Source organism: Chrysemys picta, chromosome 6 (assembly GCF_011386835.1).
Source record: "Chrysemys picta bellii isolate R12L10 chromosome 6, ASM1138683v2, whole genome shotgun sequence".
NCBI lineage: Eukaryota > Metazoa > Chordata > Testudines > Emydidae > Chrysemys > Chrysemys picta.
The window spans coordinates 84812932-84837379 of NC_088796.1; positions in this window are offsets into that span (position 1 = coordinate 84812932).

The window sequence follows — 24448 nt, forward strand, 5'->3', positions numbered from 1 at the left end:
TTTTCCAGTTATTAGTTTCTGTAAAGGGTTCAGTCAAGAGTAAATTCTCAACTGAACTTTCAGCTGATGCTGCCCTACTGGCTGATTTCCATGCAACATAGTTTTCTTGTTGAATTCTCATGTGATGGTATTCAGTCTTTCAACTTCCTCCAACCTCTGCTGATGCTCCATCCTGACTGATCAGAGAGAACTGATGCATTTGCAGCACTTTTGTTCAAAATGAAGTAGGGTGCACAGTACAGAGATTGTTTTTCTGTACTCCAGCATAACCTGTCTCTGATGCAAATCTCACCATTTGGAAGAGTTTTTGTCAGCAAACGAGCAGGGAAATCATGATTATGAAATCAGCATCTCGTGGAATGTTACTTGGAATTTCAAAACAACTAATTTGAAGAAAAGATTGCATTTGGGCAGCATTGCTCTTGTCAAGAATTCCAATGTCAGTCACAGTCAAACCTGTAGTACTCATTAATTGCTCTTGCTGCGTAAGATCTACATCTTCCTGTTGCTGTTGAGTTTCTTGATCGTACACACAGGATCTTCTGCTGCATCTGTTACTGTTGGCACATCTCTTTCTTGACTACTGTCCTCATGTTCAGGTATTGGCATTGAAATATCACCTGTTGCAGTTGCAGACTTTTCATTATCTGTAGCATTGTTTGTTGGGTAAGGTGTGTTTTCCAGTGGTTTGAGAAATGAAGTTATTGGCTTTGAGCTCTTAGCTGCTGCTTCCCTCAGTTGTTTTCACCATCTCTTGCTTGCACCACTTTCAAATCTCCTCTTTGTAGTGATCAATCTATACTTGAAATCTTCTACTGTAAACATGTACACAATTGCTGAAGAGACTTAAAACGAAGGAATACTAATTAAGAACACAAAATGAAACTGTCAGGTTATTATCCTTATCACGGAATCAAACTCAAGCATGCAAGGTATAATATAACTTGCTGAGCTGAAGACAAAGGGATGACATATATATATAGTAAACACAGACAAGAATACAGACAGAGGGATAATATCCAAAAATTTCAAACGTGTGTCCTCACAAATTTTCACCTCAAATTGGGCCTATAGACTACGAAAGCCTGTGATGATGACCAAGCTACCAACCTACTAGGGCTCAACCAACCAATCACCTCTTTTAGCTACCATATGAAGATGATAATGAGGAATTCTCACACACAAATAATTCCTTAGTCAACTAGACGTAAAACTATAAAGACACTAAAATGTAACAATTATCTACCTTTCAACATGCACTTGATCCAGTACCAGCCATTAGTAGTGGTTTGTTTCTATAATCAGATGATCTGAGAAGACATGTTCATCACGATCTAATCTTGTGCCATCAGAACTGATATATTTTAATTAATATTTATGAACATTTAAACGCTTTCTTTAATATGACAAAATCTGTATCAGTTAACAAAAAAATTATGTCTTTTACCAAATCACATCTCTTAGTTGCTTAAATTTGCTGCTCTAAGCTAAGAGAGAGTGTGTCACATTTTGATCTGATAGGGCTGAGCATAAAAACAAGTTGCGAATTTATCAAATGCCAAAAAATTAACAATTTTGTCTAAATTTGAGCCCCCCCCTTTGAGCTTGAGGCCCAGTCCAAATGGCCCTCCTGGGCTCCCACTCTGACTGGCCCTGCTTATTCCCTATAATTTTAATTTTGCTTGCTTGCATGGTGTGTGTTTGTGTGTGGGGGTGTATATTTTTCACTATTTGCTCTGTTACAGTGTGGAGACCCTATCCTTTTCTTTCCTCATGTGTCTTTATGTACCTTTTTGCATTTCTTTTTTGATAGCTGTAGCATCTTTGCAACTTTTAAAATATGCTGAATGCTCATTTGAATCAAAGGTCAAAATACTGTCTCCATAGAAATCAATGGGAGTTTTACTACTTACTTCAATGGGGCCAGGATTTTACCCCAAAATGGCACCACCCTTTACGATGACCTTCAGGAACAAGGCTTCCAGACGGGGGTGGGGAACTCTCCCTCTCTGCTGCCACTTTTACTGTCATTATGTCCAGTAAGATACAGCTATGCTTTAGGCAACTGAATTAGAATTAACATTGGCTTTAGCTCTCTCTCTGTCTCGCAGGGTGTTGCATGGACCTGACTCTTGCTTTCCTGATGCCTTTTCCCCTGTAGCAGATTTCAATTTAAATCTGAACTTTGCTGCAACAGTTCCCAGTGAGATTTTTCATCATAGTGGAATTGCCAGTTTGGGAGGTGGCTAATGATGCACTGTGCTATTGCCCCTTGCAAATGCTTCCCATCTCACAGGAACAGGTTGTTTTCTTTTTCCTAACGAGTTTCTGCTGTTGTTTATATAAAAGGGTCTATACCAGTGCTCGGTGATAGAGATGAGATAATATATAATACTCAGACTAATGGGGTTTTTTTTAGGCTTCTACTATGTTTGTTCACTCACTGGACAGAGGAGGCTGAGGCCTGTCAAAGCCAAAAGAGAACAAAAACCACTCCCCTTTTCCTGTCCCTGCCTGCTTTCTGTCTATACAAAGTTAATGATTTGTTGTGCTGTAAGATTTGGTACTCTTATGAGCCTTGCATGTTTGGTGGTCTTTTTTTAAAAATGCTAAGCAATACAGAGTTCCACCAGATAAAACTGCTTAAATGAACCATCCAAAGCAAACTGGGTAAACCTGTGTCATGTGGGGCAGAGCTCATCCTGTGAGGGACCCAGGACATCTACCAAATAGCCAGTTAATACATAATGTTCATGAGCAAATCACAAATCTCAAAAAAATACATACTTGTTGAGACAGCAAAAAATATTTTATTTTTAAAATTCAGTGAAAGGTCAGGAAGCTCAGTGATGGTATAAAATAAACTTGTCTAGTTTCATTGCTAGGCTCATGCCCATTACTAGTCAATTTTCATAAGGCTCTGGGTTTCCTTACACAACCTTTGTATAAAACTAGTGGTGTTTGGATCCCACCATGAAGGTTGTGGCAAAGATACATAGATTGAAAGGATGTGCAGTAAAAGATGGAGTCCAGGGCATATAGCTTTTGTTTTGGAGAGGGAGATTCTTATCACAAACTGCAAAAGCAAGAGGTAAAAGAGACAGAGTAGACAATCGCAGTGGGGCCATCAAGTAAAATGGGGACCACAGGAAAGTGAGAATCATCGACTCAGAGCTCCCAAGTTTTGGGTAGCCACTCAGTTAACTCAGAGCAACCAAATTTACGGTAGCCCATTAGATTACATTTTTAGTGTATGCTGTGAGCAAAGCTTGCATGTTTTTTGTAGGAGTTACTTCTTTCCCCTCAGAATATTTTGGGTGCCTTTGTCCGTATTTCCCACCACTTTCTCCACTCTACAAATCAGAGGGGAGAGGGACAGAGCACTCACTAGGGGAAGAAGGGGCACCACTGTCAAGCCACTAGTGGAGAAAGGGAGGTGAGAATGCAGCATTCACTAAAGGAATGCCTGTTGCAGATGTCTGTAATAATGACTAGCTTTATCAGTCTCTCTCTAATCTCAGTGCTTCCACACCAAGGGCCTACAGGAGGCTGGAAGTAGTAGTGCTATCTGCTATAGGAAGTAAAGTAGCTGGAGTAGCACTGTGCATTCAAGGTTTCTTCCTAAATGAGGCCCCTTCTGAAGAATGGCTGAGGAGACACATCCCACAATTTCTGTCAATGTAATGTTCTGTTGAACATAAAAATAAATTGTGTGCCATCCAAATTTGTGTGCAGGTAAGTCACAGTGAGAGAAAATGTGTGTCAGGCTATATGAGTGACATTTGACAGGCATGTCAGTTGGGCCCCACAAACGTGACAATTTTTTTCCAAATGAACTGACAAGGTTAGGTCAAGTAGAGGTAAATTTAAAGATACTAGCATTGCCATGGCAATGCTGGCAGCAAAAAATGTTCAGTAATCAGATATAATCCTTTCTAATTGTATCCTCAAGATGGACACATGCCTCAACATAATTACAGTATGATTTTGATATAATCCTCATCCTCTGCTGTATTAATATAAATGGAACATATGGGCAAAAGGTTTTAATGTGACCCGGAAACTGTCCAACAATAAACAGTTTAAACAAGCTTTGGGGTTTCGTATTCACAGACCTTGGCATGCTTAGTACAATGGCAAATACACCATCAAAAATCCTTGTTACTTTTTGTTAAAGATACAGAAAAGAACGAAAACCAGTTAAAACTTTGAAATGTAAAGTGTTAAATGAGGCTTTCATTGTAACAACATCTCTTGTTCCCTTTCCCTCTAGCTGGAGAGAGTTTTAGAAGGAAAAAAACCTTCATGTTTGACAGTCTTTTAGATAGTATCAGCAATGGAAATGTTCTTTTTTGGGGAAAACAGAAGTTAGTTGAGATGGACTGGAGGTGTTGTTATTGCTACTGCTGTTAAACTCCAGTTCTGTTTCTTACGAAGGCAACAGAAGACAAACACACACACAAAGGGAGAGAAAATAATAGCAAATAGAGAAAATGCAGCTTCTTTTTGCTGGAAAAAACCCAGGCATGACATATGGTCTTATCAGCCACTCAGACCTGGCAAACTTGTACTGCATCAGGCATTGCTTTTAGTTGCCTCTCTGATCATGAGCTCACAGCAGCGTTGCAAAATATGAAGTCTTGGCTGGCTAAGCCAGACTTATTAAACAGAAGGCAAAGGGAGAGAGAGAGGAAAGAAAAGAAATAGGGGGGAAAGAAAAAGTGCATAAGAGGCCAGGGGGAAGAGGGAAAAATTCTTACATCCTAGATGGAGTATAGGATTTAACTGGAGCCAGTAGAGGTGGTGGTGCCAACTGGCTCCCCCTCTCTGGCCCATTCTGGTCAGGACATCTCTCAGGATTAGAACAAGGAAGGTCTGGAGTTCCAAAATATGGTTGGAGGTAGCCATGATGGTCAAGTTTGCTTCTTCTCCTTCTGTCTTTCAGTCAGCCAACATTGTAGTAGTCAGCTTCCCCCTCAGCTTTCTTTTTGAGGCCCCAAAAGGGAAGCAATTGATGGAACATCCCATCCCTTCATTATTTTGTCTACCAGGTAGGCCCAATTTCCAATGCACCAATTGTGGTTCATTGATTTCCAGTCCTCTACTTCTCTTGTCACTATCAGTCATAATCTTAACACTGTCCTTGAGTGGTACAAGTAAAGTCTTTCTGTCTCCTTCTTATATCTTTTTTTAAACAATGTTATATAAGAGGTCATTGTGACAATGTATAAACTTCCACTTGCTTTTTACAGTCAAGCTTACAGTTAGGGTACATTTTATGTAGGCCCAGTTATCACAACACCTCCTTATTCCCCATTCCTCTCTATTTTTTTTGTTACCCTTACTTGCCATGTCATTTAGACCAGCAGTTCTCAACCAGGGGTCCTGTCCTCCAAGCAGGGCCAGTGTTAGACTTGCTGGGGCCCAGAGCAGAAAGCTGAAGCCCCACTGTGCAGGGCAGAAGCCTGTGGCCCTCACCCCTACCACCTGGGGCTGAAGTCGAAGCCTGAGCAACTTAGCTTTGCAGGCCCCCTGTGGCATGGGGTCCCAGGCAATCGCCCTGCTTTCTACCCTCTCATTCCGGCCCTGGCTTTTATATGCAGAAAAATACTGCGGGGCTGTGGAGTTTTTATAGCTGTTGTGGGGGGGTGGGGAGTGGGGCTCAGAAAGAAAAAGGTTGAGAACCCCGATTTAGACTGCAAGCTTATAGGCTATATAGACTGTAATATGTACTTCCATTTCCCTCAGCAAAATGTCTAAAACACATGGGGCTCTGTAACTATAACTAATAATAATATTCTAGAGGCCAAAGTTTTCAAAAGTGACTAGTAGAACTGAGTGAAAATTGGAATGTCCTTCCCTTGGGAAATTCCAATATTTCGACTTTTTTTTGGCTCCAAATTGGAATGAAATTTTGAAATATTTAAGTTTTTGGGGACAGGGTAACAAAATATTCAAAAAATGTTTATTTGAAAATGGCAAAACATTTTGTTTTAGCATTTTCAACAACCAAAATTAACATTTTGATTCAGGAATATTGAAATCTTTCTTTTCAGTTGAACTGACATGAAGTGTTTCATTTTGATACATTTCACTATTTAATGAATTTCTTCATGGAAGTTGTAGTTTGGGAGTCTTATTCCTCCATTCTCTTTTATGGGTCAAGCTCTCTGGATAGACTGTCTGTCCCATCTGCAGCCATGTGACTCTTATGTTGCACCACACAGCTCTCTGAGGAGATACTGTGTTGCATCATGCAAGATGTAGTTTAATGTTGAACTAACTGGAAATGAAATGTTTTGGATCATTTCAACAAACCAGAATATTTGGGTTTGGGTGAACTGACCCAAAATAAAATGTTTTGGTTTGATTTTCCCAAAAGAAAATAAAAAACAATAAAATAAAAATTTGTGAAACTAGCATTTTCCATTGAAAAATAATTATGATGGAAAATTCCCAGTCAGCCGTAGTGTCTAGTTATTTTGGGTTCTCAAAGAGACATCTTAAAAATGGCCTGTTTTTCAAGGAGTGGGAGCTTAACAGTTTCTAAAAATAGGACACCTTTGAGGTGTCTCAAGTTGAGCACCCCAAAATGGAGGCACCTAAATCAATACTCATCAAAATCTTGGTTTAGCATCTCAGTGAACTAGAGTCCTCCTCATAGAATCATCACAAATAAGTCAACAGAGCAAGCAATTTTTAGTGTGGCAGATCAGTTAAACTATTGAGACTGACCAACTTCTTATCTCTGGAGAAAAAGTGGAGAAAACAATGTTTCTAGCCTATGTTTGGGTTGAGTAGGTTGGTGAGGGTAGCACTTCTGTGGGTAGATTGGTGGTTTAAAATGTAAACTTTTGAAATTCAGAAGTACTAAGATTATTTAACAAAATCATTTTTAAATGATGTTGTTAGAGGGCTTATTCCTTCACCCTCCCACTTCCCTGGTCCTTCTCATGTGAACAGAGACCAACAATACCCGAAGTCTGAAGGTGCAAACAATTTGATGTTTATTGGGGTGAACTTCCAGCAAGCTTAAATCCAAGTTCCTTTTTCCTTATTTTCGAATCCCAACTTATTTCCTGTTTGCCCCTAATTTATATAGTAATATTCTCAGCTATACCTTAACCAATCATTTTACTGAAATCTATCTAACCAATCCTAACATAATTCTCTAACCAATTATATCCCACTACCCTAATTAACTTACACCTTGCAAAATTAGTTATACAGCAGACAGAAACAATTAGAGAACCAGACAGATTAACAATAGAAAAGTGGGGGCCATAAAAATAAAACATACAGAAATGAGGGTTTCACAACCACAACTATTGAGAAGTGATTTTTTGCTAGACAGGATGCTATCAAACTAAGTTTTCTTTAATCATCTTTATCTGGTGGTGCTAGGAATTATCAGGACAGGATTGTATTCCTAACAGCCCAGTAGCACCTTATTTCAATGTGACTAGTTTGGAATGTGAGGATGTGACCATACACTTCCCAGTTTATGGCTGGCCTCTGCTGCTTAGCTGAAGGCCTTAGCCTAAGAACCTGGGCCTCAGACTGTCACAGTGAGAGACGGCCCAGACACAGGTGGACTGTGATTTTGATTCTTTATTTTATACCTCTATAACTAGCTAAATGATAAAAATACACCTAAATTCTTAAAGTATAGGCCTTTATAGGCAGGCCTGCATATCTATATCCTAACAGATGTGCACAAATAAAGTGGAAAGCATACAGACCTGGTTTTGACTGATGTTACTGGCTCTATTTTAAAAATTAACTTTATTTTATAAAATGGATGCTGTAACAGGAGGAACTAGGTTAGCTATAGCAGGTTCTGATTGTACAGGTTTGCAGTTACCTGTTTGGGACTAAAGTCTCAATAGCCAACAGCTATGAAAATGTATCCATAATGTTTATGATGTTAAACAAAATGCCAGAAGTGCAGTTACACATACTGGAAATTTCCTCTTTCCAAACTGACCTTCAGACAAGATTTTCTGAATATTATGTAGCTGCTGCATATTTATTTTCGTGAGAGCAATAACACTCCAAAAGATGGAAGGCTAATATCATTCATATTGTATATGTCAAAGGATAAGTAATTTCCCCAAGAAAATAGGTGGAAGCATTAAAGTCTAGGTCTCCCAGGTTCATGAGTAGCTACTACACAAGATGAAATAGGAAATAGTCTTTCCAGTACAGGAATCTATTTAATAGTATTTTTTTACCAACTAGATTTTATCTAGTAATTACCTACATTAAAATAGTTTGAAGGATCAGTGAATACATGAGTGTTCAGAGGGGCTCATACTTGGTAAGTTTAGACATAATGCATCAAAATCTGCTCTTATTTACACTAATAAACATTTGTAATAATCCCATTGAAGTCAATAGAGTTGCACTGAAGTTACACTGATGTAGTTGAGTGAAGAGTTTGGCCAGACATCCTTACTGACCTTGCTTGGTCCTAAATGTAAATATACAGAATGGTTGGCAGTTCAGAAAAATAGATAGGAGTCTAACTCAAACAAACTGTTTTGCACTTCCATCTCTCTGATTTTGCACCCAGATGGTCAAATACTGTGGTACTGAAGGGTACTAGATATAGAATGGTAGTAAATATTCCAATCTCTTATATATTCTGAAAAGTTATACGCTTAGTGTCTTGGAAATTATTTTGTGACCCTACAGAGGTGCTGAATTAGATTATTTAGCATCATGAATGATCTAGCCAGTGGCTGTGCAGAGGACCTGAAAGCAAAATACTAGCAGTCCAGGAGATCCAGACAAAAGCATATAGACAATAGAGAATCCTCCCTCCACAACAACAAATCACTCTCAAATCCTTGCCAGTCGGTACAGAAAGAGATTGAAATTCAATGTTCTTCAGTATGGTCAAAACCAGCTCAAAATGAAGTCAACAGAAAGATTCCCATTGACTACAGTGGGAGAAGGATTAAGCCATGGGTCCAGATTCAGCAAGGTATTTAAGCACATACCTAATTTGAACCAGGTGAGTAATCCTGTGGAATTCAGTTGGACTATTCATGTGCTTAAATACTTTGCTGAACATGAGCCTTTGAAAGGAAGCACTGAAATTAGATTATTTTAAAGCTATCTTAGTCACACCTTGTTCGAACATTGCTGAATGTTTCTTGTATATAAGATGCAACTTCATATCCTTGGATCCTGGAAACAGCACATCCTGGTCATGTATGTGCTTGTGTGTGTTCAGGGGAAGAAACTTCTTTGTTGTAAATTTCAGAGACTTGCATAATGCACTTGAAAAAAATAATTGAGTTTCTAACTATAGAAATGAGGGGTAACAATTATATTGCAAAAACTTAGATTTTCAGATGTTCTTTTTTCAGTGAAAAATTGAAAATTTCCAAGGAAAGTAAACATTTTCATGAAAAATTTTGTTCAATCACCTTCCTCACTCCCAATTATCTGTTGGAAAAACTGCTTCAAAGGAACATTTTTAACCTGCCCTACTTATTTGCATAATTTGTAACTAAACTCTGGCAAATTTCATTTGTATGCATAGTTCAAAGAAACTGCCATTTAGTTGGTAATATTTTTCCTGTCTTAACTGTTCTAATCTTAACTGGAATGTTTCTAACATCATCTTGGTAATACAAAAATTACTAGAAATTAAATGAACTTTGGATGACATTTTGAAAAGGAAGGCACTTATAGAAATATTAAGTGGTGTTGATATTATTAAGAAACGTGCTGTAATATAAAAATGTCACAGTAATATATATTGGCAACTTAATTATTGGACTGAGCTAAATTACAAAGTCATTGTATATTCAAAGCATGGATCTTCATACTATTAAGGAGCAGATTTGCTGTTTGTCATCCCATTTGGATGCTTGGCTGTTGACTCATTTTCAAGTGCTATGGACTGCTTGTCTTGAGCTGGGTCTATATTTAGGGTCCTATCCAGCTTCCATTGAAGATACTTGATTCTTTCCATTGACTTCAGTGAGAGCTGAAATGGACTTTTAAAATATAAACATTTTCTTGCTTTAATACCAATGACCATGGCAATGTAAATACCACACTTCATTTATCCATAATGCATCTTATTGGCCAGAGTGCATCTTTGTTCACTTAGTGGATATGAAATACCAAGAGCTGTCAGAGGGACATCAAATGCAATTATAGCACATTTAGCTCACTATGCCATGAGAAAATGGTTTCAGAATAACTAGTAATTTATTCTGTACAAATTGTTCCAACTACATAGTGCAGAATGTATAATTGACAGCAATGTACATCATAACAATCCTACCTATTTTGAATTACACTAAATAGAAGTTTAGCACTGCCTTATTTCCACAGAATAAAATTTCATATATTTTGAATGACAATCAAAAAGAACTTACCACAAAAACCACTAAACTACTAAGTCAGGAGTTTTTAAAGCACATGTTTTTCTTTTCTGTCGTATGCACAATTATATATATAAAATGTATATATATATAAAAATAAAATTTAAAAGTCACTCAAGACCAAATACTGATTCCCATTGATATCACTGGGAGATTTGCCTGAATAAGGAGTTCAGAATTAAGGTCCACATTTGGGAGTCTGTCTGTACAGCTTATGAATTCTAGGTGTTATGAAATTGTTCCATCAGTGAAAGACCCAATGTCAAAGTGTATCCACCATTTCTGATAGGACCCCAATCGGTTCACACCAGACTGAGGACAATGGGAAGTACTTAACTTTTATGACTGTGCGTTGACTGACCACAAGATATGCTAAGGAGGTATGCTTGAGTTGGGAGGAGGTATTTTCTCCTCTTGTTTGAAGAGATGGGGGAAGAGGAAAGAGTGGAAATTCCCCAATCAGGATGAAGAGACAGAAGTGACAATGCAGTAGTTTATAAAGGACTAAAGGGGGAAGATGCACAGAGACAGGAACTTTGGGTAGGAGAGGGGAAGAGGACAAACCAGCAGAGGTCAGAGGAGGCGAGCTTGTGGAGAAGGCTCCAAATTTCAGAATTCAAGCCATGCACTGCAACAGATGATGACTTTGACCCCAGCCCCAAGAATGCTCTGGAGTGGTGAGGAAACTGAGGCAGGGAAATATATGTAGGGTTTATTTTTGAATAGAGTTAGGTATTTCTCATGCTATTAAAAAAAGAGCAATACTTTGTTCAAGTCCTGTGCAAGGTCTGTATGAATTATGTTCTACACCTTATGTGACCCCTGAGAAAGTTAAACTAACGCAGAAGGCTCTTGTTTTCAGCGAGATTCTGGGGGAGGGTTTTTTTAAGATATGAGGGAGTCTGAGGGGTCAGTCCTGATTCCAGGGTGCTGGGCGGTGGGCCATGTGGTCTAAACTCTCAGAAGGGTATGCTAGATAGACAGTCTGGACCCCAGGCCAGAGGCAGTGACTAGATACTGTTCAGACTTCACAGGCATTGAGTCTGAGTGCTCAAGAAGGGTGCTAGACTGCAGCTGCACAGTGCTACATTATGACAAAATAATTTTATAACTGAAGGAACATAAAGCACTGACCCTGCAATTGAGTGTGAAATGAAGTTCTATGAGGCCACAAAGGTGCAGGATCAGATTCTGAATACTTATATCAGAAGTGTACTTTTAGAGTAATATAATTGGGAGCCAAATATTAGATTATTTAAATCTCTAATGCTCCTGTAGTGAAGAAACTAATATATCTCTAACAATTTCCAATCAATACATTTCTATTTACTTACATTAAAATGCCAGATTGGGTCCCTGTGATTTGTATGAATAAATAGAGAAATAATGAATAAGAGCAGGGAGATGATTTTACCTCTGTATACAGCGTTGGTGAGATTGATCCTGGAATACTACTGTGATGGGTTCTGGGGTACAACCTGGAACTAGAGTACCGCTGTGTCCCCTTAACTCTCCTCCTGGGCTGTCTCTCACAAGGCTTCACTAGTGACAAGCAGCAATCCCCTCCAGGAGCTATCACTGAGCACAACTGTATATGGAGGCCCACACCTAACTAAATTGCATGAATGCTCCCATAGCCACTCACAAATCACAGAGAAAGGCATCAGAAAATCTCCCAAGCCCCCAGCCTTGCATCCCAGAACTGTACCATTTTGTCCTGATCAGAAGCCTGACCAGTGTAAGTTCATTACTCAGTCCACCCCTTCCTTGATGTGGAGAGTACACACTTTGACCTTTGTAAACTGTGCTGAGATTTCCCAATCACTTCAACCAAAAAACGCTCTTTTAGGTAAAATATAAAACAGATTTATTAACTACAGAACAATAGTTTAAGTGATTATAAGCGGTAGGCACAAAAAATCAGAGATAGTTAACAAAGAAAATAAAAAGTAAGCACATAGGCTACTCAGGTTTAAGATTTAGACTAAGCAGTATTTGGATCAAGCAGTTTCTCTCACCCCACTGGATGTTGCAGGTAGGTTACAGTCCTTAATACACAGGCTTCCCCTGTAAGCCTGGGACCAGTCTCCTCTGTTCAGGTCTTTGTCTTCCCAGCATTCCTGTTGCTTCCAGTGTAGGTGGGGGAGGAGAAAAGTAAAAGCATAATGCCACTGTCCCTTATTTTATACTCAAGCTTTATCTACACTACACAGTTAAGTGGACTTAAGTTACACCAATGTACCACCACTGTAATTAAACTGCTGTTGCATGTCCTCACTATATTCCTTGTGTTGTGTTGGCGCATCCACAATAGCAGCTTTTGCATTGACACAGAGAGCAGTGCACCGGGGTAGCTATCCCACTGTGCAGCTGGTCACAGGGTACTTTGGGAAGGATTTGCAATGCTCATGGGACAGTGTCATATGATGAAGGTTTCTTAATCCTAGTGTTCCATGGGCATCCTACTAGATTGCCAGTCACTTGTCAACTTCCCTGATAACCTGCAACCCAGCCATCTCTGTCAGAAAGCATGGATCCTGCGTTGCTGTTCAGTATTGTGCTGTGCATTATGAACAGTAGGCTATAAGAGGTGCTCAATGGGGGGCTATTTGACTGGGGGATGCCTTTAAGGAGATTAACAACACTGCACCACAGCAGTGTGTGTTGCTGTAGAGTGCTTAGCCTGGCATTGTTTGCAGCGGGCTATGAACCTTGTAATGATGGCTGTTTGTGCCCAAAAAGTAACACCTTTTAAATCACTTTTTAGGGTAGCACTCGGTAATATGACTAAACTGACATTGCTGAACACTAACACAAGAAGCCCACAGAAGTGGAGGGGTGGGGTGAAGGGAAAGGAGGGAGAGTTTGTGACAGGGAGTGTGTTTATGTGTGTGAGAGAGACAGACAGTGTGTGTGTTAGGGGACAGGGAGTGTGTTGGCATGCTGTCACTTTAAGTATAGTACTTGCCAGCCTGAACCCTTGTTTAGATAGCAGCCAGAAGCAATCAATCCTGAGGCAGAAGCTGGTGCACGGATAGCTGGTGTCCCCCTATCCCTCCATCCTCAGCACCAAGATATCAGCCCCCACCTCCTTCCCTGGCTCTGCATGGCACGAATCTCTTCTCTACCCCTCCCCACCAGCCTACCTGAAGGACATAAATCCACACTGTGTAGAGGTCAAGCACAGGAGTTTATTACACACAGCGCTGGTGGAGTGTCACCTTGCTTATTAGGCTCAGAGACACTGCCAATCAATTGATTACAATAGAATATATGGATTTTCCATGGGCGGGGGAAAGTGACGGGGTAGGCAGTTCCACAGCCGGGATAGGTTTTGCAGCAAGACAAGATAGCACATTAGCTAATGGTTAACAGGTTACATAATGTCTCCGCCCATGGTCTCAAGTTAGCAAGTTATCATTTAATTAATACTTTAATAAAATGTTATTAGTATAAAATATATATGTTGAATTCTGATTTGGGGTCCATAGGAATGGAGCAACTCCTTTGATTGTCCAACAGGTCCATTCCTAGGGGTTAAAGCAAAGAAACAGTGAAAGTATATGGCAATAAAGATTGTCTCCTTTATGTCTTAAGGCAGGCATTGGTCCCTTGGAAGGGAGGTGGAAGGATGCCATATCTTATACTGACGTGCCAACTTTTCATAAACTCAAGGTTGGAGCTGTGGGGAGAACATTTCCCTACAGAAGAGACTAACACAATAGGAACAGGGATTCTTTGTTCAATTTGAAACATAATTATTCAGTTATTGCTTCAACATCTGGTATTTCTACTAACCAAGCATATCTTAGCAAAGGCATTGTTATCTGTTTACCCCAGTTTTCTGTTAGCTGATCACTATTTGCTAGGTCTCTTGATCATACTCTGGACTTTGGGTCTGGAAAAGAGCTAGCATAATCCATATACCAGATTGTTATATAAAATCCACGTGGATTTTAACCCTTCACTGCCCCACCTGCCTGCCACTATGGTCCTAGTGCGGGGGAGAGCAGGATTCCATGTTCATGTTTTGATTCTGTGATTCTCTCTGAGTTCTCCAACAGCCTCCTCTCCCCACAGACCAAGGAGATCCACCCTCCGCAATCCAGGCAGGGGGTGCGTTTGCTGCAGGGAACTGGCATGTTCAGCTGGGAAGTAGCTATGTGAGCTCGCCATGCTGAGCCATTTCAAAACTTACTGGGGCTTTGAAAGGGGAGGGGTGCATGCTTATGTAGCTGGATGCAGGGCAATGGAGTTCAAAACTGTGAGCAGAGTGGTCACTGTGGGCATTGTGGGATACCTCCTCGAGGCCAGTTATGGTCATGTAACTAAATCTGTGTCTACACTGACACTTTGTCAATCTAACTTTGCTGCAAAAAACTACTCCTCTTGTCGAGGTGGTTTTATTTTGTCAGCAAAGCAGGAGAGTTTTGTCAGCAGGAGAAGCATTGTAGTGTGTACACCTCCACTGTTCTGTCAACAAAAAACTGCCTTTTCCCGACAAAACTGTGTAGTGTAGACAAGACCTTAGTAGTCCATCTCTGGAAAGAAACTAGCCCAGGCATGCCTGGTGGGCCTTGCTGAGTCACAGGCGTAAGCAATCTCCATTCTGTGGTGCTTCTGTTACAGAATTGTAAATCCCTTGTTTACAACTCCCTTGCTGTTTAGTGGTCGTTTAATGCCCTCCTGAGTGTGGATCACTTCCTTTGTTATCACTGGAGAACTAGCAATGGATGACTCCCAAACTTACAACATATTTCAACAATAACAGCAAAATTTCATAACTTCATACACACGAATGATGTACATATTTTTATAGAACAATGGGTTTCAGCAGGTCATGACCTTTCATATGATATCTTCCATGGCATGTTTGTATGAAATATGAAAACCATATATGAATGATGAATATGGGGGTTACAGGGTGTTACTTTGAGGTACGTGTGTCTCAACTATGTACAGTTCTTTTGTCCACATTTTGAAAAGGATGTTGAAAAATTGCAGAGAGTGAAGAAAAGAGCCACAAAAATGATGAGCTGGAGAAAATGCCTGATAGTGAGAGACTTAAAGAACTCAATTTATTTAGCTTATCAAAAAGAAGATTGAGAGGTGAGTTGATTACAGTGCATAAGTATCTTCATGGAAAAACAGCGAGTACTAAAGGGCTCTTTAATCTAATGCAAAAAGGCAGAACAACAGCCAGTGTCTGGAAACAGAAGACAGACAAATTAAATTAGAGATTAGGCACACTTTTTTTTTTTTTTTTTCTAATCAGTGAGGGTCACTGGCCATTGGAACAAACTATTCAGGGAATTGGTGTTTTTTCATTTTGTGATGTCTTCAGATGAAGGCTGGCAAATATGCTTTCAGTAAACAAGTTTAAAAGCAAAATGAAGGGATGACACAGGGGTCATCTGGGTGTAATGGCCTATGACATTCAGGAGGTCAGACTAGATAATCTAATGGTCACTCCTAGCCTTAAATGCTGAACCTATGATGAGGGAACTTTCTGTTGCATGGATCTCTCCCTCCCATGCAGAAGGAGTTTTAGCTGTTTCCACAACAGTATCCTCTTTCTGCCTTAGCCTCAGGGAGAGCGCTTAGTGGATCTGCACATGTGCGGAAGAGATGGCTCTGAGGACTGACCAAACCAACGTTGTATGATGGCTCTGAGGACTGACCAAACCAACATTGTATTTTAAGTAATTCACTTTCAGGAGAAGATAGACATTGATGCCAAGAACAACTCAATCTACAAAGCTTGTGGGAAGCAGTTTTTCAAACCAATAGTTTTGTTAAAGCAAATTACACACACACTCCATTATTTACATGGTTAGATATTCCACACCAAACCATAATCTGTATTCATGGAAATGACTTTTGGTCACTATTGACTAACAGTGGATTTGAATTGTGACCTACAGGTGAAAAGCCATAGCCCAGAGCCATCCAGTCTCCCAGATATAATCATTTTACTCCTGGATAACAGATGTTGGAAAGGGCACACAGCTAGTGAGTTGATGCTTTTTAAAAGGGCATGAAAACAGAACATCTTTTCCATGGTAAATGCATAGTGATTAGAAATTTTGCAAAGAGGGAGGCATTGATTTATTTCTTAACAAAACAGACCTTTTTGAGATTAAGGAACCATCAAACCAAATCCCAATCAGAATAAAGGTTGAAATAACTCTAGAAAGCATATCCACTAGCTACAAACCTTAGTGATTAAGTGCGTCACTCCAGGAAATTTAGTGATTGACTAAGCAACTTGATGGACTAAGTGTCCCCATCTATAAAGAATTAAGGGCAGATTCCAAAAGCCTGAAGCAGAACAATTGTTATTGAATGCTGAGCCCAAATGATTTAAGGTTTTAAAGTTGTCAATATAATCCCGGCTCTTGAAGTAAAAACTGCAACACTGAAACAGCAGGATTTAAGATTGGAATAACTCATGATGCTGAAATTAACACAAAACATTCATTTTCTGAATTCTGGTCTATTAAAAAGGCTTTTTAATATATTTAATGTAAAAAAAGCCTACACTGTTTAGGGAATGGCTTCAGTGTACCTCACACTGTTCCCGACGTCCTTCAAGGGTGTGATATAATAGAAATTCATAGGGCTTGTTTACACAAGGAAATAAATCTGGATTAATTGAAAGTGTGAATTTAAACCAAATTAGTTAAACCAGATTAACCCCCCATGAGGACATTCTAATTTGAAATAAAATTGGCCTTCAGTTTACCTTAAGTCACTTCCAAAGCTGAGTAATTATTCTGGAACAGAGTGTCCATATGGGGAGCTATTCTAGAATAGCTATTGAGGAGTAGTTTATTCCACTGTAGCTATTCTGGTCAATTTCCTTCTGTAGACTAGTGGGATATTCAACCCCTGGCTAACTTACATTTTTGGAAAATATGTTCTATCTTCCTAACTTCCTTTATCAGTTTCAATTGTGTACAATAATCTTTATTTCCTGTTCTAAATGGTAGGTTACTGTGCATTGTAAAACAGTTCCTACTTTGTTTAAAGAAGAGATTTTTCAGTCGCATGTACTGGTAAAGTGAGGTTTTGTAAATACCTAAACCAGACTTTCTACATGTAATTCAGTGTCTTGAGATCCTATCAAAAAGAGTGCTAAAACATGCTTGACTATTACTAATATCGCTAACCTTAAGTAAAGTCAATATTAAAATGTAAGCAGTGCCTTGTACTCAATTTTTTTATGATTGGTCTGTCTTCCTTGTGTGCCAATATGGTAGAAGTCACCATAGAAGCTAAGTGTGGATTCAAACATGGACTGTAAAAACATAATGAATGAACTCAGAGTGTCCCTGAGTTTCTAAATAGAACACAAGAGAGCTTTCTTTCCTTCAGTGTCAGTTCCCTACTATCTTTGCCCCTCCCAATTCATATTATTAATACAACATAAGCTAAATTTAGTGAAAATATTCGAATACCTCCTAACCTGAAGTAAATTAGAAGTTGTGCCATAGGCTCTTACAAAAATCTACTCATAATAGTGATGTTAGGAACACTCACCTTGTTTATTTACGGGTTTAGATCAGAGGTTCCCAAAGTGGGCAATACTGCCCCCTGGGGGGCGCTGGAACGATCCAGGGGGGCAGTAGTAGCCTCAGGTGCAATTGGGGGGCATTGAATAAAAATAAGGGGGCGGTGGAAGCATAAAGAAAGAAGAGAATATAAGAAAATTTTGAAAAACCGTTCGTACATGTTTCATCTGTTGTGTAACATAGAGTTAAAGTTGTAGTGATTACTTTATTTTCCAAATAAATTCACAAATTATAACCGATCAGGTTATAATTAACAAGCAAGTGTTGGCAGGCGAGCATGTCGCGCATTGTCGGGAAGTCCAGCATGCATCGGCAGGAATATGTGCGTGTAATGACTTGTTTACAATACGATACTATAAATAGGCGACGTATGAAATCTATTTTAGATTGTTTCTGAATTGTGTAAAAAGCAGTTAACAATAGTGCAATAAGTATTTAAAATTTTTTATTCATAATTCGATACCTTCGATCTTTACGGATTATGGATCACATACAAAGCAAATTGTATTATTGTTGTTTCAATAAAACAGCAATTTACACGTGAGTATTTTTATACATTTTCTTACATATCTACCGTACGTTTCTGTGTCTCTAGTGCTTACTAATAATAAAATCGTAGCAGGCTTGTGTTGGTATAGTACTATTTGAAGTGTACAGTCAATATATTTGTCATATTTTTTATTACAATATTAACGAAAACAGGGGAATGAAATCGAAAAAAACTGTTAACTATTAACATTTATTTATATCTATCGAATCATCTGTGTTAATTGGTAAATAAGGCGTGTGTTAATAAGGAACAATTATTTAAATAAGGGCAAACTAAATTAAAACTATAACTGATTTTTAATTGCATATTGATTATTTTTAAATTAATTATTTCTTGATAAATTTAGTTTGATATTTGACAATTTAATATCAAATACATATATCTAATGCTGAGCAAAGAACAAAACCCAGTTTATTAGTTTCATTAGTATTTTAGTTTGGTTGTCTTTTGCCGTCTTACGCAAAAACCACTGTATACCTGATGTCGTGGGCGATATTCTAATAACACATCTTTCTTTACTATATTGTAAGACGTAGGTAGAAATATAGATACATAAAAGAACGCAAATTTGTCACTGCATCTTTCTGTTTGTTCGCTTAAGGAAGGTAGATTTCTAGGGGGGCGCTGAGTAATTTTTTTCTGAAAAGGGGGGCGGTAGGCCAAATAAGTTTGGGAACCTCTGGTTTAGATGTATGGCACTTAAACATATGCTTAATCTTAATTTGTAGTTAATGAGATTTAAGCATATGCTTTAACTTTAACTGAATCAGGATTTTAATGTGGAGATGAAGTTTCGTTATGGTGGTTTGAGTGCCAAGATATTATTATGGTGTTATAAATGAACCAAAGGATCATGTCAGTCTAGAAAGAAAGAAGTAGTTTATTACTTAACAATCTACAGCAACCATTAGTTATTTCCTCAGCTGTCCTTATTGTGAGTGTGTCTCTGTAGTGGAAACTGTCACCATAGTGATTAAACCCACAAGATAGTTACTGACCTGTGACATGGGTATTTCCTTCAAATAACCCCTATGCTAATGAAACCTGCTCAATGTAATTATTTCCTCTGCAGAAACTTTTAAAGCATCTGTATCTTTATTGTCCTACTCAGCTACACAACTGTTTCTCTCTTCTCCAATAACAATATTGATTTTCTGAAATCAATCGAACATTGCTCACTATGTTCATATGTGGAGAAATAGTTACCCAAAGCAATCTCAGGTTCAAAACGGTGTCCCCAGACTTCATTTGTAATGGCATTGTTTTTATGTGGTGGTAAGTCATAAGTAAGCACTTTCTTTGTCTCTTTCTACTATTGACCTACATAAGAGTGATAGTTTAATAATAACTGAACCTACATTTCCCATTTGGAGTAAAATAAGCAATCAGTCAGCACAGACAAATTAAATTCATATTCAGACTATCAAATAACAGAGCAAAAAATGAGAGAGAGAGAGAGAGAGAGAGAGAGAGAGAGAGAAAGACCATGATGGTGATGAATGGGTGGAGGGAAATGTAAGAAATACTTTCTAAAATTAGGGAGGCCATCAAACCCCTAAATTACTGAGTGAAATAGAGCTATGCAAAGTAAATTCCCCAAGAGCATGAATATATATATATATATATATATATATATATATATATATATATACATATACACACACACACACATATTTTTAAATCCACAATCTTCTATTAACAAACTGTAGAAGATTTTATACTCTTAGAATGCAATCTAATTTTACTATTCACTGTTTACGAACCATGTTTGTGTGGTCTGTGTTGCTCATAGCAACTCGTGTCAGTCACCACTTTAAAATGATTAGTGGCTCAATTGTGAGTTGCAGGATGGGTCAAACACAGATGCATATATCACTTAAGGAGTAATAGCTAAGAAAGAACACAATTGACATGAGAATTCAAGCTAATATTATATATATAGCTAATTTGGGGAAAATGAAGGTTTGAGCCTTTTACACTCATAGTCAGCAAGTGTCCTCTATAGCAAATGTTCATATTATCTGCACTAGCTTTTATTTTCTGTGTTGGCTTTTCTACTCTAGCCAAGGAGGTTTGACAAGTCTATGACCTATTAGTACGATATTACCAGAGTACTCTTATTTTTATAATTAGATCTTCATGAATTTTTTTCAGTTTGCTGGCCATATCATAAAATAAAAATTGTGTGTGTCAATTAAAAACAATTTTTTGGGGGAATTTTTTGACAAACTGGAGAAACTTATGTTTCGGGTCAAAAGTTTCATTTTATTTTTGAGTTTTTACATTTTGTATAAAACTGAAATAAAATGTGACAGTCATTTTGAATAGAAAAATTGAAAAGTTTAGTATTAAAAATGTCAAAACATTTTGGGTTTTTGGCATTTATTATAGCCAAAAAAATTCAGTGAATTCCACACAAATTGTAGAAAAAAAGTTTTGTCCTAAAAGTTTCACCTACTATTAATACTGCACTGTTAATATTGCAATTGTTTCTCAAGACATGGAGAACAAATTTGAATAAGCAGGCAGGAGAAACACTTCCCAGAGTTTATACTGGCCACATCTCCCACCTAGAGAAGTTATATACAATCTCACAATAATACATAAACTTTGCATTTATAATACAATGGACTCAAAAATTATTTAAACTTCAATTTCATAAAATCTCCCAAAGATGCCATATTTGTCACAAAAGCAACTCTTTAAAACTTGCATCATGTCATAAGTGCATAATACTGAACTCTGTTCTTGGTCAAGCCTCATTCACAATATATACTCATTTTAAAGCATATTTTAGGCTACAATATATGTTGTGAGGACAAAATGGCTTTACAATACGGAAAAGCCCTCCTTTACCTTATTATTGGCTTCTTTCCTCTATCTTTTTGATAAACATTTAGATCAGTGGTTCTCAACCTATTTACCATTGTAGGCCACATATGTGGCCCACAATGTGTTATGTGGGCTGCATTCAATACTACCTGTATGGCCCTGAGGATGTCACATGGGCTGCAGTTGTGTACTGATTGGGCTGCAGGTTGAGAACCACTGATTTAGAGGATACCAAAATCTGCCTTCTTTGGGCTCAAATCATGATGAGAGCTATCTGAGAGAAGTTTTGGGAGATGATTTTTCTAATGAAATCCACCAGTTCCAATGGTGGAACTCTGACAAGATCAGCTGTTTTCATTAGAGCTTCTGCTCCATCTCAGCTAGAACCAGATGGTAAGCCACATCCAGATTTAGAACTGACCCATGACCAAAATGGTAGGGGTGAGTTTGGACTTGAGGGATTCAAAGCTAACTCCTTTCCCATATCACCTTAAATATGAGGGCGTTTGGATTCAGTGTTCCAGTTCTGCCCTCTAATTACACATGTGCACCTTGTGAGTACAATATTATATACTCAGACCTGGTATACAGCTGCCTCAGTTCCATCTTTTTGTTGTATGTTTTATGTAGTGTACTTCCATGGCATGCAGGTCAGTTAATATCAGGGGTGTAAGAAGTTTGCTCTGTTTTTTTCTGAAAGAATTGTGTTTGTCCCCAAACAGCTTAAATTTCCATTCTACTTCCTACCATTACAAAGCTGTTTCTGATGCAGTGCACTCATGAATTTACCTTAGTTAGCAACTACTATATAACCTCATACTATATATCAATCTTTGCTGGGTGAATAGAGAAATTTTGGAACTATTTCCATAAATAGGGAATAGATTACTAAACTTGCCAACCTATGGCTGGGTCTAAAGCCCATTGAATCAATAAAAACATTTCCACTGGCTTTAACAGGCTTTGACTCAGACTTCTAGTAAGGATTCTCCTAGTAAAGACTTTTCTACATCTAGACTCAAGCAGTGCCAAATACTTTAGAGAAAGTAATACTTTGCCTTATTAGTGCAGGTTGCCACCTTTCTAATTGCTGGTAACCGGACACCAGAGGCCATGGCCCCTGCTCCGCCTCTCCTCCCCCAAGACCCCACCTGTGTTCCACCTCTTCCCCCAAGGCCCCGCCCCTATTGCTCGCTCCTCTCCCTCCCTCCCTCCCCCCTTAGCTTGCTGGATTGTCTCAAGGAGCCTACGTGCAGGTAGGAGGCAGTCCCAGCTGAGCAGGGGCTGGTGCAGGTTAATGACCCAGTGCCTCCCCTGCCCTGTGATAACCGGGCTTTCTGGTAAAAAAAATGGGCACCTGGCAACCCTAAATGGCACCCAGATGCAGAAGCCAATAACTGGACTGTCCAGGTAAAACCCAGATGGGTGGGAACCCTATATTGGTGGTTTCACAAAAATATGAAAATGCTGCCAAAACATTTTCACTATCACTAGAACCAGTTGACAACTATGGAAGACACCTTGGTTCAACTGATGGGAAAATCCCCAGAACATATACAAAAATCTGAATAGAGGAGCCAACATCAGAGCCAACAAAAATTGGCAACCTCTCTGACGTGGTTAATTTCAAAGCAGACTTCCAGTTGTCTATATGTGGATATGTGGAATAGAACTCCTTTAATTATGTTTGCCAAAAATGCTTTTTTCTCAGACATCTTATGGATTTTGTGAGAGTTCTGCTAAGGTTGATCTATAACATCTCTCTAACTAGTTGCAGTTAGATGTGAATAGTATAATGTTTGGAGGTTTGTATCCAAACAGGTGTGGGCTCCCTACTTTTCTTTTTCTAAATGCTGTGAGTGAATTTAGTATCCATGATAGCAAGAAGCTAAAAATACTGGCTTGGGAAAGTCACAATGGATGCAGAATGCTGTACAAGCTTCCCCACCAAACTCTGCCAGCACACCTCAATACTATCCTGTAATACCTACTGTGCTGTTCTATTTCTGGGCTTCTCTTGAGCTGCCAATCATGCTAAATTATACTAAATTGTGGCTTTATGTTACAGACAAATGGAGACTCAGATGGGATCACAAACACATTTTCTCTTTGGCCCTTCCTTGTTTTGGTCTACTTTACACAAATAGAAATTCAACAGCTAACATATTTACAGGCTAGAGACTGGTTTACCTTTTCAAAGGCTTTTTATTTTAAATTTCACTTTGCTGTTTCTCCTGACACCAGGCACAAATGTTGCCTGCCTGGGAAGTGTCATCCTTTATCTTGCTTTAAGCAAGCAAGCATTGATAGTAATAGGTAGCATGTTGTTAACAGTTTAAGCTGATAGAAGCATCAACTTCATGAGAAAATACTGAAAGAAAAATTTCTGCAGACAGTTTCCCCCTGTCTCTTTCTAAAATGTGAGTCCCCTGATGTTCTGTACTGTTATTTCTGAGGTAAGGCTACTATTCTGTCCTGCTGATTGTCTGTTGCAACCCTCAAGCTGGTATCATATTTAAAGAAAGATGTTTCTTATTCGAGATGTATTGAACTACTGGAAATGGCTCAGATGCCTCAGAAAGGAAGTTAATGGGGTAGAGAGGATATTTCTATACCCACATCTGCTATCTATAATTGATAGTGGATAGCTGACAAGCCATGAGTGTGAGTGTTCAGAGTATTTTTGATGCTTCTTGCCTTGTTATGTCACTTTTTATAAGAGTGCCATGCAGTTAAACCTAGTAAACAAGGTTCACAATTTTAAAAGCACAGTCTTTCATGTCAAGATACCTGTTCTCCATCAGCTCCTGCATTCTTCACTCAGGCAGATTTATCAGGTAACACAAACAAAAAAATTTTTAAAATAAAAATGACTAACATAGTATTAAGTATTACCCCAGGACCTGATCCATCACCTTAACTTATGTGAGAAGACCTATTTAAATCAATGGGTCCATTCAGATGTGTAAGGGATGGAAGACTGAGTGCAAAAATGTATTCAATGTTTTTCAATAGACTAACAAAGAAAGATGTGCAATTAAATGCTGGCATGGTTTGGGGCTAACTGCACCTCTGTCCCCTTTGTG